We start from the raw sequence: 17,982 nt of genomic DNA, 5'->3' as shown, positions 1-17,982 counted from the left end.
TTTTTTTTTCACTGTAATAGAAGAGCAGTTAGTTGTCTGCAAGCGTCTGTGTTTCAGGCCTACTTCAGCGTGTGCTCTGCAGACCTGTGCCAGCGTGCTTTGACAGTTGCCAATCATATCTGGTGTCTCTATAGCGTGCTTTTACAACCAAAATTTTGTTTCCACTGTAATAGAAGAGCAGTTGCCTGCCTGCCAGCTTCTGTGTGAGGTTCACATTGGATACTGTGCCTATTTGCCCAGTGCCACCACTCATATCTGTTTTAACAATTGGTTAAGCTTTCGATTTAAAAGAAATAATTTTTTTTCACTGTAATAGAAGAGCAGTTAGTTGTCTGCAAGCGTCTGTGTTTCAGGCCTACTTCAGCGTGTGCTCTGCAGACCTGTGCCAGCGTGCTTTGACAGTTGCCAATCATATCTGGTGTCTCTTTAGCGTGCTTTTACAACCAAAATTTTGTTTCCACTGTAATAGAAGAGCAGTTGCCTGCCTGCCTGCCAGCTTCTGTGTGAGGTTCACATTGGATACTGTGCCTATTTGCCCAGTGCCACCACTCATATCTGCTTTAACAATTGGTTAAGCTTTAGATTTAAAAGAAATAATTTTTTTTCACTGTAATAGAAGAGCAGTTAGTTGTCTGCAAGCGTCTGTGTTTCAGGCCTACTTCAGCGTGTGCTCTGCAGACCTGTGCCAGCGTGCTTTGACAGTTGCCAATCATATCTGGTGTCTCTTTAGCGTGCTTTTACAACCAAAATTTTGTTTCCACTGTAATAGAAGAGCAGTTGCCTGCCTGCCAGCTTCTGTGTGAGGTTCACATTGGATACTGTGCCTATTTGCCCAGTGCCACCACTCATATCTGTTTTAACAATAGGTTAAGCTTTACATTTAAAATAAATATTTTTTTTTCACTGTAATAGAAGAGCAGTTGCCTGCCTGCCAGCTTCTGTGTGAGGTTCACATTGGATACTGTGCCTATTTGCCCAGTGCCACCACTCATATCTGTTTTAACAATAGGTTAAGCTTTACATTTAAAATAAATATATTTTTTTCACTGTAATAGAAGAGCAGTTAGTTGTCTGCAAGCGTCTGTGTTTCAGGCCTACTTCAGCGTGTGCTCTGCAGACCTGTGCCAGCGTGCTTTGACAGTTGCCAATCATATCTGGTGTCTCTATAGCGTGCTTTTACAACCAAAATTTTGTTTCCACTGTAATAGAAGAGCAGTTGCCTGCCTGCCAGCTTCTGTGTGAGGTTCACATTGGATACTGTGCCTATTTGCCCAGTGCCACCACTCATATCTGTTTTAACAATTGGTTAAGCTTTCGATTTAAAAGAAATAATTTTTTTTCACTGTAATAGAAGAGCAGTTAGTTGTCTGCAAGCGTCTGTGTTTCAGGCCTACTTCAGCGTGTGCTCTGCAGACCTGTGCCAGCGTGCTTTGACAGTTGCCAATCATATCTGGTGTCTCTTTAGCGTGCTTTTACAACCAAAATTGTGTTTCCACTGTAATAGAAGAGCAGTTGCCTGCCTGCCAGCTTCTGTGTTAGGTTCACATTGGATACTGTGCCTATTTGCCCAGTGCCACCACTCATATCTGTTTTAACAATTGGTTAAGCTTTAGATTTAAAAGAAATAATTTTTTTTCACTGTAATAGAAGAGCAGTTAGTTGTCTGCAAGCGTCTGTGTTTCAGGCCTACTTCAGCGTGTGCTCTGCAGACCTGTGCCAGCGTGCTTTGACAGTTGCCACTCATATCTTGTGTCTCTATAGCGTGCTTTTACAACCAAAATTTGTTTTTCACTGTTATAGATTGAATAGCAGTTACTTGTCTTCAAGCGGCTCTGTCAGTCCTTCCTTCAGCGTGTGCTCTGCAGAACTGTTCCAGTGCACATTGCCAATCATATCTGGTCTCACAGTAGCTTGCACGCATAGTACCACTAATCCCCCAAAAAATGACAGGCAGAGGCAGGCCACCCCGCATGGGCCGTCGTGGTCGTGGTGCTGTGATTCCCTTTTGCCCTAGAATAATGCCCAGTTTTCAGAAGCCACGTACCCTGAACTTGAAAAGTTCTGAGGACTTAGTTGACTGGCTAACACAGGACACCCAATCTTGTACAGCCTCCGCTCGGAACCTTGACGCACTATCCTCCTCCAGCTTAGCTTCAGGCACCTCTCAAGATAGCACTCACCCGCCTGCCGCCACCACCAAAACTAGCACCACAGCCGCTTTACTTGGTATGTCAGAGGAGTTATTCACACACCCGTTTGAAGAAATGAGTGATGCGCAACCATTATTGCTAGAGGATGTAGATAACAGGGATATGTCTCAGGCAGGCAGCATTAAACACATGGAGGTACGGTGTGATGATGATGATGTTGTACCCGCTGCTGCTTCCTTTTCTGAGTTGTCAGATACAAGCGAAGCGGTTGATGATGACGATGCGTCCATGGATGTCACGTGGGTGCCCGCTAGAAGAGAAGAAGAACAGGGCGAAAGTTCAGATGGGGAGACAGAGAGGAGGAGGAGGAGACCAGTTGGAAGCAGGGGGGGGTCGTCGCAAGGAGCTAGTGGCACAGTCAGACAGCATGCATCGGCACCCGGGGTCAGCTCGACAGCACGCCAATCAATGCATGCTGTGTCCACCACCAGAATGCCGTCATTGCAGAGCTCAGCAGTGTGGCATTTTTTTTGTGTGTCTGCCTCTGACAACAGCGATGCCATTTGCAACCTGTGCCAAAGGAAACTGAGTCGTGGGAGGTCCAACACCCACCTAGGTACAACTGCTTTGCGTAGGCACATGATCTCACATCACAAACGCCTATGGGATCAACACATGAGTACAAGCAGCACGCCTACTCTAAGCCGCCATCCTCCTCCTGGTCCAGCATCTTCAGCCACGTCAACCACTGCTGTCCTTCTTGCCCCCTCTCAACCATCCGCCACTCCGTCTCCCGCCTTGAGCAGTTCCCGCTCATCTGCCCACAGTCATGTGTTTCTGTCAAGGACATGTTTGAGCGTAAGAAGCCAATGTCACCAAGTCACCCCCTTGCCCAGCATCTGACAGCTGGCTTGCAGGGCCGTCTTTAACACAGGGCAAAAGGGGCAGCTGCCCCGGGCCCAGTTACTCCTGGGGGGCCCAAAGCAGCTGCCCTGTGGGCCCACACTGCCCACAACAATTTGGAGGGGCCTATCAAGTGGCTCATGCATTTAGGGCCATCCGATGGGTATCTCTGAACAGGGACCCGGTGGGGTGCCATGGCCCTTTAAGAGCCGACCGGGCCCCTGTAGTATTAGCTGGCTGGGAGGAAGTGACAGACGATCACTTCCTCCCAGCTTCAGAAGAGAGCACCGCGGGAGGAAGGAGGCAGCAGCAGGTAGCAGCATGGGGAGGAGAGGCAGGAATGAGCTGCTGCACATCCCCACTCCCATCAGCCTCAGCCAGCACTAAGCTGAGTTGAAGGTAAGTGTATCCAGTCCCTGATCCTCTCCTTCTGGGTGAATGGCTGCAGCTAGGATAGTTTTTAGAAAAACCACCCCACTCAATGCCCCTGCCCTTATTTCCCCCACTTACTGCTTATCTTCTCTGTGCCCCCACTCTCTGGCCCTGCCCTGCCTTCCCCACTCACTTCTGCTCTTCTCTGTGGCCCCCACTCTCTGCACCTGCCCTGCCTTCCCCACTCACTTTTTCTCTCCTCTCTGCCCCTGCCCTGCCTTCCCCACTCACTTCTCTTCTCTGTGCCCCCACTCTCTGCCCCTGCCCTGCCTTTCCCCACTCACTTCTTCTCTTCTCTGTGCCCCCACTCTCTGCACCTGCCCTGCCTTCCCGACTCACTTCTTCTCTTCTCTATGCCCCCACTCTCTGCCCCTGCCCTGCCTTCCCCACTCACTTTTTCTCTCCTCTCTGCCCCTGCCCTGCCTTCCCCACTCACTTCTTCTCTTCTCTATGCCCCCACTCTCTGCCCCTGCCCTGCCTTCCCCCACTCACTTCTTCTCTTCTCTGTGCCCCCACTCTCTGGCCCTGCCCTGCCTTCCCCACTCACTTTTTCTCTCCTCTCTGCCCCTGCCCTGCCTTCCCCACTCACTTCTTCTCTTCTCTATGCCCCCACTCTCAGCCCCTGCCCTGCCTTCCCCCACTCACTTCTTCTCTTCTCTATGCCCCCACTCTCTGCCTCTGCCCTGCCTTCCCCACTCACTTCTTCTCTTCTCTGTGCCCCCACTCTCTGCCCCTGCCCTGCTTTCCCCCCCACTTACTGCTTCTCGGTGCCCCCACTCACTGCTCCTGCCTTCCCCCCTCACTGCTTTTTTTGCCCTGTGCCCCCACTCACTGCCTTTCTACTATGTGCCCCCACTCACTGCTTTTTTTTGTTTAGATGAGTTTAATTATTGATGCAGTTGCATTTAAGCACAGTGTTTATTTTATGTTTTAATTATTATTTTTGTTGTGCATTACATATAACAGTACCAGCTTGCCTTGCCACAGCAGCATCAGCATTTACCAGCTTTGTGCCTCCTCCAACCCTGCTGCAAACATAAAAATGATCACATGTATGTCAGAGTGTGTGTATCTGTGTGTATGTGTGTGCCAGTGTGTAACTGTGTCAGTGTGTATCTGAGTGTTTATGTACCAGTGTGCATATCAGAATTTGTGTGCATGTGCCAGTGTGTGTATCTGTATGTCAAGGTATGTGCATGTGTCAGTATGTTTATATGTGTGTTGATGTGTATGTAACTGTGTAAGTGTATACATCCCAGCAATCAAAAACAACATGCAAACACATCCCTGATAACACAAACATTACAGACAAACACACCCCTGATTTCAAACTCCAAAATTATATATAAAACACACCCTTTACTCAAACACCAATACTATACACAAATGTTTAGAAGACAACACTACATCCTATAACAACCCTGAAGGCAAATATTACATACTAACAAAACCCAGTATTAAAATGCCAAAATGATATGCATACACCAATTCACAGTTGCACACCTGCATTTAAAAGTCAACCATACATACAAACAAACACACACCACTGCATTCAAACGCAAACACTACACACAAGTACACCTCTGCATTCCAATTGTAATAGCACATACAAATACACCTCTACATGCACACATATACTCTATACAAAAACAGGCTTACATTCAAATGCACAAACACTGCACACAAATACAACCCTACAAGAATGGGCAAAGTATAGATCCCCAGCTAGCATAGCATTGTGGGAGTTGTATGACAGATGGGGATGTATCTTCTCGCCACTCTTGTGCTAGAGGGGGAGGCCCAAACAACTTTCTTGTACCAGGGCTTCTCTGCATTAGTTCCGCCACTGGGTTGGAGTGTAAGGCATGATTGCATGCCAGGGAGTGGGAGGGCAGCAGGGTCCAGGGGGCCCAAGCAAATGCTTGCCCAGGGTCCAATCACTATTAAAGACGGCCCTGCTGGCTTGTCCGAACTATTAGCCCGCCAGCTTTTACCATACAATCTGGTTGAGTCTGAGGCGTTCAAAAAATTTGTAGCTATTGGGACACCGCAGTGGAAGGTACCCGGCCGGAATTTCTTTTCACAAAAGGCAATCCCCAACTTGTACTCGATTGTGCAAAAGGAAGTCATGGCATGTCTGGCACACAGTGTTGGGGCAAGGGTCCATCTGACCACTGATACCTGGTCTGCAAAGCATGGTCAGGGCAGGTATATCACCTACACTGCGCATTGGGTAAACCTGCTGACGACTGACAAGCAAGGAATGCGTGGCATTGCAGAGGAGTTGGTGACACCGCCACGAATTGCAGGCAGTCCTGCTGCCACCTACTCTACTCCTCCTACTCCATCCTCTTCCATAACCTCCTCGGCTGAGTCCTCTTGTGCCGCTGCTTCTTGCTCCACATCAACGGCACCCCCCCAGCTCCCCAGGTACTATTCCACATCCCGGATACGGCAGTGTCACGCCGTCTTGGGTTTGACTTGCTTGAAAGCAGAGAGTCACACCGGACAAGCACTCCTGTCCGCCCTGAACGCACAGGTGGAAAAGTGGCTGACTCCGCAGCAACTGGATATCGGCAAAGTGGTGTGTGACAATGGAAAAAATTTGATAGCGGCATTGAAGTTGGGCAAGTTGACACATGTGCCGTGCATGGCACATGTGTGTAATCTGATCATACAACGCTTTGTGCATAAGTACACAGGCTTACAGGACGTCCTGAAGCAGGCCAGGAAGGTGTGTGGCCATTTCAGGCGTTCCTACACGGCCATGGCTCACTTTGCCGATATCCAGCGGCGAAACAACATGCCAGTGAGGCGCTTGATTTGCAACAGCCCTACACGTTGGAATTCAACACTCCTAATGTTCGATATGGCCCCCACCCAGGAGCAGTGGGTGGGGGCCCTAAATTACAATTAGGGGGTGGGCCTACTGTCCTCCTGTCAGGACCCCGCGGGCGGCTGCAAGGGGAGGCTGCAGTCCGCTCGCGGCACTCACCCTCCAGCCGTCCACGGTCCCCTTCCTGCCAGGTGTTCGGCGGGCGGCATCCTCCCAGCCACGGGTGCCGTCCGCGTCTTCTTCCGGGTCCCCCAGTGGCAGCATGCATGACGCTGCACGCTGGGAGACCGGCCAATTTGTTACACGCCGGGGTCAGTCACCTGACCCGGCGTTAAAGGCACAGTGCCTCAATCACAGTGGGAGGTTTAGATATCTCCCACGTGTGATTGTTAATTCTGATTGGAAATTAGCCAATCAGAATTAACCTTCTGGTTTATATACTTACCTTTCCTGTTCCTCCCTGCCCTGTTGTGGTCTTTGCTTTATAGTATTGATTCTGAACGTGTGATTTCTGGTTACGTACTCTCTGGCTTGTTATACTGACTTTGTGACTTTCTCCTACCCTTTGACCTCGGCTTGTTTCTCGTTATTCTGTTTTCTGGTTCCCCTTACTCGGCTTGTCTCCTGACTATTCTGTGTGTGCTTAGCCCGGCCACTCTAAGGACCGGTACTGCACACTTTCTGTGTGTGTGTCTGTGTGTATGTTAGCGTGTTGGGTTCCCCGAATCGTGACATTACAACAGGGCCATAATGGAACCTGCTGACATACCACAGCTCCTAGTTAATCAGGAGGCTAGAATGGATGGCTTGGACCACCGCATGGATCAGTTTGCTCCAGCTTTGCAAACCATACTGGCTCGCACTGCACACTTGCAGCCTGCCGTTCAGGAGGTGGCTGCTGCTGTGCCCGAGCCCATTCCCACTCCGGCACCCGTTCCTGCCCATGTAGTGCATATGACGCCGCCACAGCGCTACAGCGGTGACCCGGCATTGTGTCGTGGTTTCCTCAACCAAATTGACATCCATTTGGTGATGAATCCACGTTCCTATCCCACTGACAGATCTAAAATAGCCTTTTTGATAAACCACTTGTCAGGGAGAGCTTTAGCATGGGCTAATCCCATGTGGGAGAATGCTTCCCCAATGTCCTTTGCAGACTTTTTGACCGCTTTCAAACGCACATTTGATCAACCCGGCAGGATTGCTTCTGCTGGCAAAGCTCTGCTTAGGGTCCGACAGGTTAACAGATCTGTAGCGGATTACACTATCGAATTCCGCACTCTAGCAGCTGAGGTGGTTTGGAATAATGATGCCCTCGTTACAGCCTTTCAGGAGGGTTTGGCCGCTTACATCCTGGACGAAATAGCCTCCAGGGAATTGCCTGTCCTTCTGGATGATCTTATAGATTATATCATCCGTATTGATAATCGTATTAGAGAGAGACGTAGTCAGAGGCGTATGTATACTCAGATGTTACCTGCTTTACCCAGTACTGCGTTACTGGCATTACCCCCTTCTAGCCAACATCCCCCTGAAACCTTGCAATTGGGTGTTACTGGGTTAACTGAGGTAGAAAAATCATACCGAAGAAGGGAAGGGTTATGCCTTTACTGTGGGAAAAGGGGACATCTTCTAAGAACCTGCCCTGAATTGCGGGGAAAACTGCAGCACCCAAGGCCTATAGAGGGGTCGGCCTCGGGTGTTATGTCGTTTACCCCTCACGTCCCCATTACTAGACCGTTTATTACGGTTACCCTTTTTGTTGGTAATACTACCGTGATTACCAAAGCCTTGATAGATTCAGGGGCTGCTGACAATCTTATGGATGAGAGTTTTGCTAAAACCGCATCTTTGACGCTGATCCAAAAGGTCACTCCCTTGGCTGTGGAGGCCATAGATGGTAGACCACTGGAGAAACCTCTGGTGACCCATGAGACCAAAGAACTGGTTATGTCTGTGGGTGCCTTGCACAAGGAAAGATTGTCCTTTCAAATAATCAACTCCCCTACAGCCTCTGTCGTTTTGGGCTTCCCCTGGTTGGTTAAACACAATCCGATGATTGATTGGGGTTGTTTGGAGATTCTCTCCTGGGGGAAATCTTGTCAAAGGGAATGTATGACTCGTGTTTGTCCTGTTGGCTTGCTTAATGTACCCACAGCCAAACCACTTTCTGTTAATGTTCCTCCTGAGTATGCGGACCTAGCTATGGTGTTTGAAAAAAGGGAGGCAGATAAACTACCCCCGCACCGTGAATATGATTGTGCCATAAACCTCTTACCTGGTACTATGCCGCCTAGGGGTAAGGTATACCCTCTTTCTGAAAAAGAGAACCAGGTAATGGAGGAGTACATAAAGGAAGCCTTAAGTAAAGGTTTTATCAGAAGGTCCTCCTCTCCTGCTGGGGCTGGTTTCTTTTTTGTTGCCAAAAAGGAGGGTGACCTACGGCCTTGTATAGACTACAGGGGCCTGAACAATATAACGATTAAAAATGCCTACCCTATTCCCCTCATCACGGAGTTATTTGACCGGGTCAAAGGTTCTAAATACTTCACTAAATTAGACCTCAGGGGGGCTTATAACCTTGTTCGTATAAAGGAGAATGATGAGTGGAAAACAGCATTCAATACACGTAGCGGACATTACGAGTATCTAGTCATGCCTTTTGGACTGTGTAATGCTCCCGCTGTGTTTCAGGACCTAATAAACGATGTCCTCAGGGATCTATTGCATGTCTGTGCCGTGGTGTACCTTGACGACATCCTTGTATATTCCCCTGATTTGCAGACACATCATAATCATGTTAGGATGGTGCTGAAAAGGTTATTACAGAACGGACTTTATTGTAAATTAGAAAAATGTTTGTTCGATCAGACCTCGGTGCAATTTCTAGGATATATAATTTCCGAACAGGGTTTCAGTATGGATCCTGCTAAGTTAGAAGCCATACTATCCTGGCCGCTTCCCCAAGGTCTTAAGGCTATCCAGCGTTTTATAGGATTTGCCAACTATTACAGGAAATTTATAAGAAACTTTTCACCACTTATCTCCCCTATAACGAAGCTGACTAAGAAAGGTCTACACCCTAGGGTTTGGACTCCTGAAGCCCTTAAGGCCTTCGAAACTCTCAAGAAGGCATTTGCCTCTGCTCCAGTACTACGCCACCCTGATCCTTCCCTTCCCTTTGTTATGGAAGTGGACGCTTCTGAATCAGGCGTGGGAGCAGTACTGTCACAGAGATCATCGTATGACGAACCCCTCCATCCCTGTTGCTACTTTTCAAAAAGGTTATCTGATCCAGAAAAGAATTACGATGTTGGGAACAGGGAACTATTAGCTATTGTGTTGGCTTTTAAGGAATGGAGGTACTTATTAGAGGGTTCTAGACACAAAGTTATGGTTATAACAGATCATAAGAACCTCTCCTATATAGCTGATGCTAGAAGGTTGTCCGCCCGGCAGGCTAGATGGTCTCTATTTCTTTCACGCTTCCAATACGTGATTACCTATAGACCTGGTTGCCGTAATGCCAAAGCTGACGCTATCTCTCGACAGTATGAACCTCTAGAATCTGTTAACCCGACCCCTGAACCTATTGTACCTGCGTCTCAGATAATAGCTGCTACCCGTTTGGTTGTTTCGTCTCTTGTTCTTGATAATATTAAAACATACCAAACTCAAGCACCCCCTGAGACGCCTGTTGGCAGACTATACGTTAAAGTGAATGACAGAAAGAAGTTATTAACTTTATTTCACACCGCCAAAACTGCTGGTCATCCAGGGGTTACCAAGACTTATAAGGGCCTCCTTCAACAGTTCTGGTGGCCTTCACTCAAGCGAGACGTGGTGGATTTTGTGCAGGCTTGTCGGGTCTGTACGCAGTGTAAGTCCCCTAATGTGAGACCCCAGGGTCTCCTGATGCCTCTATCGATACCCAAGAAACCATGGACCCACTTATCCATGGATTTTATTGTAGACCTTCCTCCTTCTGATGGTCAGACAGTGATATTAACTGTGACGGATAGGTTCTCTAAAATGGCGCACTTTATTCCGCTTAAGAAACTGCCTTCTGCGATTCAGCTTGCTCAGGTGTTTGCCAAGGAAGTGTTCCGCTTGCATGGGGTACCTGAGGATATTGTATCTGACAGGGGTCCTCAATTTGTCTCTCGGTTTTGGAGGGGTTTTTGTGCTGAGATGGGGGTCTCCTTGTCGTTTACTTCCTCCTATCACCCGCAATCTAATGGTGCAGCCGAACGTGCTAATCAGTCTGTGGAGTTGTATTTGCGCTGCTTCACTAATGCGCACCAGGATGACTGGTCTCGCCTCCTTCCGTGGGCTGAATTTGCCAGGAATACGGTGTCTCATTCGTCTACTGGCTTAAGTCCTTTTGAGGTTGCTTATGGGTTTCGGCCTTCCGTCCTTCCCGGTGCGTTCTCCGACAAGGGCATGCCCGCTTTGGACCAGCACCTCGCCTCTTTGCGGAAGATGTGGGATCAGGTCCATGTTGCGCTGTCCCGTTCAGCGGCTGCTCAGAAGAAGTTTGCTGATCGCCATAGGGGTGCGGCCCCTTCCTATGTTCCGGGTGATAGGGTATGGTTGTCCTCTAGGAACCTCCGCCTCAAGGTTCCCTCGATGAAGTTCGCTCCCAGGTTCCTTGGTCCCTACAAGGTGTTACGTAGGGTTAACCCCGTTTCCTACTCCCTGGACTTGCCCTCTTCCATGCGCATTCCGAACACGTTTCACGTTTCGCTTTTGAAGCCCTTGCTTTGCAACCGGTTCTCTCGTCCCCTCGGGCGGCCTGTTTCCCCTCGCGCTGTCCCCAGTGATGTGTACGAAGTGGCTGCCCTTCTCGACTCTCGCGTTTCTAGGGGTCGGCTGCAATATCTGGTGGATTGGAAGGGGTACGGCCCTGAGGACCGGTCGTGGGTTTCGTGCTCTGATCTGCACGCTCCCTCTTTGATCCGCTCCTTTCATGCCCGGTTTCCTTTGAAGCCTTCTGCTTCCCGCCCTCTGGGCGGTCTTCGAGGGGGGGGTAATGTCAGGACCCCGCGGGCGGCTGCAAGGGGAGGCTGCAGTCCGCTCGCGGCACTCACCCTCCAGCCGTCCACGGTCCCCTTCCTGCCAGGTGTTCGGCGGGCGGCATCCTCCCAGCCACGGGTGCCGTCCGCGTCTTCTTCCGGGTCCCCCAGTGGCAGCATGCATGACGCTGCACGCTGGGAGACCGGCCAATTTGTTACACGCCGGGGTCAGTCACCTGACCCGGCGTTAAAGGCACAGTGCCTCAATCACAGTGGGAGGTTTAGATATCTCCCACGTGTGATTGTTAATTCTGATTGGAAATTAGCCAATCAGAATTAACCTTCTGGTTTATATACTTACCTTTCCTGTTCCTCCCTGCCCTGTTGTGGTCTTTGCTTTATAGTATTGATTCTGAACGTGTGATTTCTGGTTACGTACTCTCTGGCTTGTTATACTGACTTTGTGACTTTCTCCTACCCTTTGACCTCGGCTTGTTTCTCGTTATTCTGTTTTCTGGTTCCCCTTACTCGGCTTGTCTCCTGACTATTCTGTGTGTGCTTAGCCCGGCCACTCTAAGGACCGGTACTGCACACTTTCTGTGTGTGTGTCTGTGTGTATGTTAGCGTGTTGGGTTCCCCGAATCGTGACACCTCCCCCCGGCCCTCACCCATGAGAGGCAGGAGGGGGCCCTAAATGAAAATGGGGGGGGGGACCTATTGTCCTCCCCCCGGTCCCCACCCGTAAGCGGCGGGTGGGGACCCTAAATGAAAATGGGTGGGACCTATTGACTTGGAATAAAAAAGCATCATAGTGCTCTGAGTCATTTTACACAGCGTGGGAAAGTTCTTTGGAATTTTCCCATGCTGTGTAACTTGACTCATTGGTTGGTTGCTGATTGGTTGCTTCCACGGCACGGGTGGGGGTTGGGGGGGTGACACTATGTCCCCTCCGCTAGGTAATAGTTGTTGGAAGGGGGGGGGGGGCTTTTTTTGTTTAGAACAATGAGCAGCCACAGGCTGCTCACTGTTTAGTAGACATGCCCCTACTCGCAACATATGGAGTAGGGGCATTTGGGATATTTCAATCTCCCTTATACTAATATGGGGGTCATATTGACCCCCATAGAGTGAGGAAGGACATGGGGGGGCTTAGGAAGTGGCGGGGAGCACTGCTCCCTGACGCTCCTTGCAGGGCTGCCACCAGAAAATTTGGGGCCCCTGACAAAGCACAAGGTCTGGTTTCCCCCTGGGCCCCCTCTGCAAATACAGGGAGCCGGGGGCCCGCGGCTGCACATATATATAGCAATCATCGCTATATATATGTGCAGAGAGGGAATGTGGGGCCCAGGACTGCCAAAGCAGTCCGGGCCCCCCAGGACTGCCGTGCCCGTGACAACCGTCATGGTTGTCACCCCCTGATGGCGGCCCTGCCTCCTTGTAATAAACTGAACAAACGAACACCGATATTCAGTGTTTGTTTGTTCATCTGAAATTTCTATTCATTCCTTCGTCTTTCTGATGAATGAATGCATGAATAGACAAAATTCCCTTAGCGAATGCCCAAGTGTTTAACTGGGCATGTGCAGGAATTTCACAACGCTATCTAGTGTGGGCAGATCATGTGTCCCACAGGGACTTCATCTACCCACCCTAGGTCCGGGCACAACATAAAGATGAAAAAATAGGTAATATGGGAGCTTAGGGGCCTTTGGAGGTGACTAGGGGAACAATTAGATGTAGTGGAGTCGGGAGGGGGAGTTAAAAAAAAAAAACTGGATTCGGCCATGATAGTGACGCTTTAATGATTGTGGACAATATGCCCTCTGGACCCTGCTGTATGTATATTGATACTGTGCATCATTCTAGTATCCTTTTCAAAGAGGACTCCTCCACCTTGCCTCATTCTTGTACCTCATGTAATTTTACACTCTTAGGTTGTTCCGCATCTATCAATTGACAATGATCTTATACATTTTGGCATCATAACTGACACAGCCCTTTGTTCTGGGCTTATTAAAGGCAAAGCCGTCCATTCCACTTTACCCTGTCGTGGGCTCTGTTACCCAAGAGTACATTCTAGGTTGTGATTTGCTAGTTCAGGTTTTTACTTTGCTTTGTTTTTGACTACTCTGACCTCTGGCATCCAGGACTTAGACTTTGTTTGATCACCGTCCTGTTATCCTTCATCACTTAAGCTTGGTCTACAGATTTCTCATTAAGTACAACCATCGTAAGTCTTCATAAGTCTTCCTGAACATCATGGGGACTGGGAAATATTATCCACAAACAATGACTAACCATGCCAGAGCTGAATATGTAAAGAGGCAACTAGGACTTGAATGCACATGGGTCAGAATATTGATTATGCATTGCGAATATTTTTTTCCATTGTCATGTGAAGGAGCATGTAAATGTTTAATTGGGAGAAGACTGAACATCAAACATTGAGCACTGAAAGTGAAACTAGTGATTGAGTCTGTGTCAACAAAGACTCTTTGTCTTGTTCTGCTTGTTCTGACCTTGAGGAAATATATAAACAAAACAACTAATTGTTCCCCATTGTTTTCCTTTTGTTACAGTTTTGTCCAAGTAAGAACCTGTATGGGACTCTGTGACGAAATCCTATGTTGGTCATTGGAGAAACAAGCCTTTGATTGGTACCCAGTTAATTTTACAGCTGATGTATTTATCTATTTGGGGTCTGGTGAGGCTTGGATGCTGGTTCATCTTTTGTTGTTTTGTTTAAAGACCTTTTTCTGTAAGTGTATTGATGTTAAATGTTGATTACATTTATTAAGGGAACAGCACAATCACACAAATACAGGTTTATATATTATATGGGTAGTTAAAGTCATCTATCGTAGTAAATAAATATGGGGATTTAGTTACACCATATAGCCATGCTGTGTTAAGCCCACCACTATGTCAAAGTACCCCAAGATCGATGATTCCAACCTACACTAATTTTAATATGGGAGATAAACATTGTAACTGAATACTTACTGCTTAATCTGCTTCCAGAGACTCTCCTCAAATTTATGCTTTCCTGTGGTCACCTCTGAAGTGACACCTGGAGGGGACCAAGCAGGGTGCTCAACCCAAAAGGAATCTTATCAAGTCACCAAAAAAGGGAAAAGGGAATTGGGGGTACACCCAGGACATGCAGGACCAGAAAGTAGAGATTAAAATATGTCTTTAAATCTTACAAGGAAAACTAATATCATCTACCTGAGCAAATAAATATGATGATTTGGTGGCCATACCTACCTGTTCTATGTTAAATTTTGTATTTTTTTGTGTATTAATATTGTTTTTGTATTTTATTGTACCCTAATGTAACAATGCAATGATTTGTGGACCCAGGACATACTTGAAAACGAGAGAAATCTCAATGTATCTTTCCTGGTAAAATATTTGATAAATAAATAATAATACCGTGTTTATGCCCTCCACTGCATCAGAGTACTCCAAATTTGCTACACTAATTTTAACATGGGAGATAAACATCGCTAACTGCAATACTTACTGCTTAAACTGCTTCCAGAGTCTCTCCTCAAATTTATACTTTCCTATGGTCACTTCAAAGGTGCACCTGGATTGGAGCGTATGGTTGCCACTTGGCTCTGGTATTTTACCAGCACAGCCAATATTTGAGAGTGTCTGTCTGTGCCTGTATATCAAAAATAACAGCAATGCAAAGGCAAGTATTATTATCTGACGCCAAAATATCCATCTTTATTATACATGGCATGTACACACATTGTTATATACACACAATAACACACACAGACATAGTAGGCATAGTAGACATACACTGTCACACACACTAACAGTAAAAAGCAGGCCCGGACTGGCCATCGGGCAAACCAGCAAATGTCAGGTGGTCCACAATAGACATGGGCCAAAGCCGGCAGGGGAGATCAAAGGATCTTTCCTGCCAGCCCATGCAGGGCCTGTACATTCCTCTAACCGGCCCTGCTGTGTGCCATGACGGGCTGGTGGGGAGATCAGAGAACTCTCTCACCTGCCCGCTGGCACTTTACTTTAATATGCCCCCCCACCCACACACACATACATACACAATAACTCCCCTCACACAGACACTGCACCCCCCACACACTGGACCCCTCACACACATACACACTGCACCGCACACAGCACTCCTCACACACGCTGCACCCTTCACACCCACAAAAACACTATACCCCTCAGACACACACACTGCACCCTTCACACACTCACACACACTGCATCCCTCACTCACACACACACACACACTGCACCCCTCACACACAAACACATTGCAATCCCTCACACACTGCACAATTTCTTTAACACCTTGAACACCAAACATTATTAAATAAAAGGATTTCCTAACCCCTGGCTCTAAACCGAGGTGGACTGACCATAAAGTGACATAGGCAGATGCTTAGGACTCAGGCTAAAACAGTGGGCCACTTTCTGGGCCTGGAGCTCTATCTCTAGCTTTGAGGGTCTTTCACTGATCTGTGAGAAAGATCAAAATATCTACCTGCTTGTGTCCTTTTTTTCATTTTGCTAAACATTTAGCTTTCAATGGAATCAGTACATTTATAAATTAACCTTGTTACACTCTCTGGCTGTCAACCGGAAACCAGGTTCGGGGTCGCAACTAGGAATCACAGGGCTCAGTTTAATAATCAAAGAAATGGGGCAGGTCCTGACGTCCAACATGGCCAGACGTGTTTCTCAGCAGCTCCCAAAAGACTATGACTAATCTCATTTTTTTGTGACTGAAACCTAAGCAATTCGATGACCTAAGCTACATTTTGGCGATTGTATGGTCCATCACATCTTATTAGGCCCAGTCCATGGTGTTCTGTGCTGTATTTCTTCTGTCTGAGACTGAGGCCTACAGAGGAGGGCGCGCTGGTGGTTGGTGGAAACGGACGATCTGCAGACACTGAGCTAGCAAGCGCCCTGCTTCTACCCCCCCCCTTTGCACTGGCGGGGGATATCCTGGTCCCCACTGGGTCAGGTGGAACTCACTCAGAAAGCTAGAAGTCTGAATCACAGCATACCACATGTACTGCATACCTTGTGGCGCAACCAAGATGGCCGCCAGGCTGGGAGTTCAGCATTGCAGCCCAGGCCAGCAGTGGAGAATTATCTTCAAGGCTTGGTTTGATGCTATCTGCCGCTAATTCTGGCACCACATTGCTCACCGTGATACACCAAATCCACCTACTGATGCAGAGCTTCCACAAGCCGCAGAATCAACAGCTCGTTCCTCTCCCAGGCTGGGGGCCCACCTGGAAATGCCTCCAGACCACAGTCCATACATTCATATTCTGGGATATTCTGAACACAGAAACCCCATGGACCTATTATTCCGTTGCTCAGAGTAAGGAGATCCATGGACATATGGCCCGAGGCCAAAGATACGGGACCCCAATGTTTTGCGCAGCACTGGCCACCCGCCCACATCACAGCCTGGACCATACCATAGTGCAGAGGAGTAGTAATCTTGGAGTAGAGATGATCCCTAGTCTGTGTCCCATCTGTGCCTGTCTCTGGGACAGCGTTCCCATCGGTTGCGGCAAGGAGCTGGACTTTAAGTCATGGCCCACCCGTGGCATAGGGTGATCTATTCTTTTATCTGCCTCCCTAGCTTGGCTCACTAGAGGCATAGCCTGAACATCCTAGGCAATATCTAGAGTTTATGTATGCTTGATCTGGTATGCTGTCATAACCTATTATTGTTGTTATTGCATGCTGACTTCTAGTACCCATGCTTTTTTACTTAATTAATTTACTCATCTCTTAATCTGTAATTAATCGTAATCTGTAATCCTTGTGCATACAACATACTGCCTACTTCTTAAATATCTATTATGCTCCATATGCACTGTTTTTTCTTGTTTTTCACATTATGAAAAATGTGCAAGTGTTTCTTGAGTGCCACGATACATACATACCAAGCCTGTTCAAGTCATAGCAGTATACTTATGCATATCTAGCCGGTTTATTCTCACATAACATTGTTCTGATTTCACAAAAGCTATGTCATCAATTGTATTTAATATGCTTGCTACTGCTGTTGTGGCACGACGAGTTTATATGTAATCTAATGCACAGCAAAATAAAGAATTTTTTACAAATAGGTAAATATATAATCAAAGAAATGCCCCCATTACCACCCCTTGTACTGTGATTTGTATAAAGCTCTCCTAAGCAATATACCATATCGACAGACACACACACTCACTGACAGATACACGTACTCACTGGCACACATACTCAATGATTTGACACACACTGACAAACTGTCAGACACACAGACTTACTGACAAACATACACTCTCACTGGGGACCAACGGGGATCGATTCCCTGTAGTCTAGTTGGGCTGCTGTGATCTTATCTATGCCGTTTAGTGATGCCGTGGCCCGAGTGACATTATATCCCGGCTCCTTGCATCACAGAAGGGCATGTGGGGAAGCAGTTCAGGAAAAGCACAAAGATGATCACAGCTCCCTCGCTACTCAGGTACAGCTTCCCCAGGACACACTGTATTTCGGCAGAGTATGCACCTGTCCTAAAGGTAAGCAGGTGCCTACCCGGGCCAGCTCTTGGGTCCCCTGACAGACAGAACACAGAGGGCCTGGT

Source organism: Pelobates fuscus, chromosome 4 (assembly GCF_036172605.1).
Source record: "Pelobates fuscus isolate aPelFus1 chromosome 4, aPelFus1.pri, whole genome shotgun sequence".
In the NCBI taxonomy this organism is placed as follows: Eukaryota; Metazoa; Chordata; class Amphibia; order Anura; family Pelobatidae; genus Pelobates; species Pelobates fuscus.
This window is presented reverse-complemented; position numbering follows the sequence as displayed.